The following is a 6000-nucleotide window of genomic DNA, read 5'->3' as shown; positions in this document are numbered from 1 at the left end:
CTACTCCACTCCCTACCCCAGAGATCTTTCTCTCTGTTGAACTCATAGCACTTATGCCCAAGCTTCTCATTTGTCAAATGATCACATGCTCTTTACACAAGCCCCTATTATTTAAATACTCATAGACTGATGCCCTGTATTTCCAAGTAGAAGATAAATTCTTTGAGGTAGGGTAGGGAGCTATATCTTGTACTTCTTTGTATATTCTATCGCATCTGGTACACTGATTTGCACCCTAGACAGACAAGAACTAATTTGTCTAAAAGACTGAAAAAAGGGAGCAAAATTTATGATTAAAAAAAAATGTTTCCTTTCTGCCATGAGACTACTTATGTCAACTCCAGATCTGAGCAGATTGTAAGAAGAAAAAAAAATAGCTTTGAATCCAGAAGAGTTTTACCCAGAGCTACACTTACATCAAAGATTTCTTCATAGGAAGGGCTAATTTTTCACTGAGGCTACTGAATTCCATTGAGACATTCCCTGTCATTGCTTATAAGAGCCCTCCAGTATTTTCAAGCCATTTTAAATTAATAGACTGAAACCTGAAAGAGATTTTAAATTATTATACCTCCAATGGCTATTGGCATCACTAGTGTTTGATCCAACTTTAATTGTATCCTGTATCCTAGTCACACAGAGTCTTTTAGTTCACACAATATGAACATTGTTTGCTTTCTATTTACTGAAATACTTGGCTACACTAATACACAAAGATTGCCTTTCATAAGTGGTATTTGAAAATAAGCATATACATGTCTCAGTGGGTCAACAAACACATTAGTTTTAATTGGTGGCCTTCACTGTTTAAGTTCATTATTTCTTTTTTATAGACAGAGTCTTCAGGGGGCTACCACAGAGTTCATTTCTGTAACCATTTCCATAACAAAGTGGTTATTTCTCTTATCCTTAAGACTGACTGTGAAATATGACATTTGGACATTATATATTGCATAGAAAATCTCACTGTTGATGATGGATTTATCCTGAGCCAAGAGTGTGCTGAAACTGTACCTAAGTGGCTTTTGAGAGCTTGTTGAATTTTCAGCATGAGCATTTACACCTCAGAAATCAGCAAGCTACAGATTAGGACTTGATTTATTGTTTTGTCAATTGTTGTTTGTCCTTCACTTTTGAAGAGGACCAATGACAACACAGGTGATGTCTTGACTTGGGGCGGAAATTGAATTAAAGTGAGGGCAAGGTGCACAAAGTTGTCAGCTTCACTCTTTCTTCCTGAATCATTGAGTCCAGTGGCAGGATGAAAGTCAAGATGACTGGTGATGGCCAAGGATACAGTAGATGACCTTGGTGTCTTTGAGGCCTGATCCATGGCATCTGCTTTAGCCACCTTCCTGGCCATTGGAACAAATTGTTCTCATCCACCGACTCTGCTGGGGAAAATCTTCACTGCTTGGGGCGGACAGCCTTCTAACACACTGACAGGTTTGAGGCCTGTCAGTTACCTGGTTTGAGTGTGGCTGCTGCACATGCTACAGCTTCTTGGAGCCACTGATGAGAGTTGGGTGAATCAGCTGGATACCAAAGGTGAATGAGGAGCACTGAAAAGGGCTTTGCAAGCCCTCATGCCAGAAGTGCTAGTCTTCCTGAACACCCATGCTGAACTTAAGAAAGCAGTAATGAAGATTATTTTTTTTTAATCTGTGCACACATTTTATCTTTCTTCTGGAGATCCTGGTTGTTAAACATTCACGTGTACTGTACTATAAACATTGCTTGACCTCATCAGGAGTACAGCAGTAGGCTAAGAGAATGAATCATTATCATCATCAATGCTGTCATTTATATAGCAATGTTTGCAATAGTGTTTGCAATAAACTTTGCAAAATGCTTTGTATCCATCAAGTCATTTGATATACAATGACTAAACCATGGGAAAAACTGGAAGGGAAGAGACTAGCAACTCAAAAGGGTGGAACAGTGTAGAGTTAAACTGGTTCACCAAGGGGTTAAGATAGGGGGGAAAAGGAGACATTGACAAGTGCAGGGAAAATGGCCTGAGAGAATTGAGGGGTCAAGGGATTAGAGATATACTGTAGATTAACAGTAGGGTTTTGTAAGGGAAGACAGAAGGGAGATGGAAAGATGATTGCTTATGGTCAGAGAAGGGGATTTTGGAATTCTTGAGCATGAATTTGGTGCATTTGGGGGTGATGGCATGAGCAAGGGTAGACCATCTTTGTCTGTAGCTGAAGAAGGTAGAACAATAGGTCACAGGAAGTGAGTTGAGGAACTGAGTATTTAGGGTGTTTGAAGGAAAGTTAATATGTATGGGTGAAGTCTCCTAGTATGAGGGCAGAAGTTGGAGAAGAAAGAAAAATTATGGGCCAGGTGTCGAGTTCTTTGAGGAAGGAAGGGGAGTGAGCAGGAGATTTGAGTGTAGGTGATTATATATGATCGACTATCATATATGGAGAGCATAAATGTCAAAGGAGGAGATGTTACTGAGTGATGGCAACAAGGGGAAAACTTGGAAGTGAAAACAGGGAGTAAAGAACATTCCAAAATCCCAAAGCCCCCTCCATACCCAGTGAGCCAAGGGGAATGAGTGAAGATGCAGCCAGTAGTGCCTTCCTTTGAGCTGTCCTCTATGCCTGAAATGTTTTACTTCATCATTTTCACTTCTTAGAATCCATGGCTTTCTTCAAGACCAAGTTAAAGAACCATCTTCTTTATGTGGCCTTTCCCAAAGCCTAGCTGTAACTCTTGACCTAGTTGCTACTGCTATCTCTTCTAAGGTTAGCTTCCATCTACTCTACATGTTTTTGTTTGTCCTTCACTTTTGAAAAGGACAAATGACAACACAGGTGATGGACATGGATCTCATAATTACCCATTTATGTACACACTTTTTCCCCATTAGAATGTAAGCTCCTTGAGGGGAGGGCCTATTGTTTTTTTTTCTTTGTATCCCCAGCATTTAGTATAGTACTTGGCACATAGTAAATGCTGAATAAATGCTTGTTAATTGGTACATCATGGCTTCAAGTTCTTTCCCAGTCTGTTTTCTCTCTTCTGGTTACGTTCCAATGTATCAATGTCCCTTCAAAAGCGGCACCCAAAACCACACACTATATATCAGATATGGCCTGATTATATCCAGGTACTATTACCTTCTTCTAGACTGAATACTTCAATCAATAGTATCTAAGATCTCATTAACTTTTTGTCCACTGCATCATAATGATACTAACTCAAATATTTCCTTGGAAGCCATGTTGAATAGGCATCATTTAACTGTCCTTCCTTTGTACAAAAAAAAGATCTATTTCCATCATTTTATTTTTTAAAATGACTTTATTTTTATGAATCATCAAAAGGATTTTTTTGTAGGGCCAGGCCAAGAGAGTTATGAGGGAAAGAGATTTATATGGCCGTGCAACAACAAACAGAAAACTAATGTGAAAAACTCCCTGGTCTCTTCTGAAGATGCTATGCATTATGTGAAGTATGATGCTCAGTTTTTGGTTAAGTTTCTAAAGCCACATAACATATGTTATCTTAGATAGATAAAAGGTACAGTGGATAAAGAACTGGACCAGGAATCAGGAAGACCTGGGTCGAATCCAGACTCTGACACTTACTAGTTTTATGATCCTAGGCAAGTAGTCTAACCTCTGTCTGCCTCAGTTTTTTCATCTGTAAAATTGGAGTAACAATATCACCTACCTCCTAGGGTTGTTGTAAAGATTAAATGAGATAGGGGCAGCTATGTGGTGAAGTGGGTAGAGCACCAGCCATGGAGTCAGGAGGACCTGAGTTCAAATCCAGCTTCAGACACTTAATACTTCCTAGCTGTTTGACTCTGGGTAAGTCACTTAACCCCAATTGCCTCACTAAAAATTAAAAAAAAAAAGATTAAATGAGATATTTGTAAAGTTCTTCGCAAACCTTAAGCACTAAATAAATGATAGTTATTAGCATGACTACAAAAACTATTGTATCTCAGGGAAATGATGGCAGTGGTTATTATTTTTGGAGTATACTTAGGATGCTATTGGTGTAGGTCAGATACTTCAAACACATAGCCCATATCATATTGCTGATAATAATTGCCACAAACTGGATCAAAAGAGGGAAATATATTTTTAAATAAATATATAATTGAACACAGATAATGTTAATAGGTGGTTTTCTAAAAACAATAAGTGGCCCACAAGGATCCTTTTTACTGTTTAAGTCTTCATTGATGTAGGAAAAAGGATCACCAGCTCCTGTTCAAGCCCTCAATGTAATTGCATGTCATATAGAGGATAACCTTTATTTCAACCCACAAAAAATGCAGAACAAGAAAAAAAAGTTACAATAATCCATGAAATGCCGATATAGTCTCTTCCTCTTTCCAATGAGTTTCACCTAGACCTTTCATAACTCTATGGCACTCCTAGCCTCACAGTATAGCACTAAAGTTTCAACTTTCCTAGAAAGGAAAACATACTTGGTTTATTAAAGAGGCAACCTCCCTCTCCACCCCAATCCTACTACATTTCCTCCAAAAGAGAAACACATCTGTGGTTATTAGAGAGACAATCTGCTGACATTCTGGTGAATTTTGCCTTTATCCCAGAGAGCCATATAGTTATCTAGCCTTATGGTAATCTCATGGGACCTTGGACTTTCCCTGGAAGGAAAAATACACTAGGGGTTTCAAGAGAGTCAACTTCCCTTCCCTTTGGACCTACCTCTTCCATATAAGTCAGGATAGTAGCAGGGGGCAAAGTATATATTTTACTACTCTGTATCACATCCCATGTGCTTGATGCCTGTGATTCATTTTTGTTTTCAGGAATACTGGATATTCATTCAGAAAGCTAGGGTTCTACCCTTCTAACTGTGACTTGTCCATGTGATGAGTATATGTGGTTGTAAGTATGCAGAATTGAAAATTTCCAATATCTGTCCATGCCCTCTAGGCATTCCTTTTCTAAGAACTCTTGTGATCCCACCTAGCTGCTGCCATATTTTGGTAGAGCCAAGAAGCTCTGCCACTGCTTCTCCCTGGATGCTCTTTTTAGGAATGGGGATAAGGAGGGCTGTCTTAATGGGGCCTTGATGATATATAGGCATCATCATCATCACACACACACACACACACACACACACACACACACACACACACACCAAGGACCAGAGTCTATTTGTCTCAGATTTCTTATCTGAGCTTTTGCTACCAAGGGAAAAATAGCTAATTGAATAGTGTACCACACTTTCAATAGGCCTAGGGCAAGAGGTAGTTTAGATTCAAAAAGCAGGGGCATGCCCACATTCTCCTTAGGGAAATGTAGTCAAAGTCCCAAATAATAATTGCTTACATACCTGAAGTCTCATCACATTGACAGATAGCATTTATCAGTATTTTAATATTTATATAGATATATATAAGTGAATGGGTACATTCACATGTACATGTGGATGTATATACATATACACAGTATATTATATACAAGTGTATATAGACATGTTCATTGTATGTGTATATATGTATGTATATTTACATATGTACATATATCAGGAGATCTATATCCAATATATGCAGAGAAGATATATAGGTATGTGTGAGTATGTGTGTGTGTGTGTGTGTGTGTGTGTGTGTGTGTGTGTGAGAGAGAGAGAGAGAGAGAGAGAGAAAGACTATATACACAGTCCAGAGTCAGTGGATATAGTGTTTTCTCTCTCTCTCTCTCTGTATGTCTCTCTTTTCTGTTTCTGTCTGTCTCTGTCTCTGTTTCTTTGTTTCTCTATCTCTATATACGTGTCTCTATTTCTATTGTAGATAGAGAAAAAGATAGAGTAAAAGATAAAGATAGAGATGAAGTGTGCATTTCAAAACCTGTGTAGGTGTGTGATCACAGACATTATACTGTGTATTATATATTACGCTTAGTCAGTCAATCAATAAATATTTATTAAGTGCCTAATATATGCCAGGCACCGTGATAAGCTCGAGGGATATAAATACTAGTTTAAAAAAAAATAGTC

This window comes from Phascolarctos cinereus, unplaced genomic scaffold, assembly GCF_003287225.1.
Source record: "Phascolarctos cinereus isolate Bilbo 61053 unplaced genomic scaffold, phaCin_HiC Scaffold_1;HRSCAF=81, whole genome shotgun sequence".
Lineage (NCBI taxonomy): Eukaryota > Metazoa > Chordata > Mammalia > Diprotodontia > Phascolarctidae > Phascolarctos > Phascolarctos cinereus.
Note: the sequence above shows the minus strand (reverse complement) of the source record.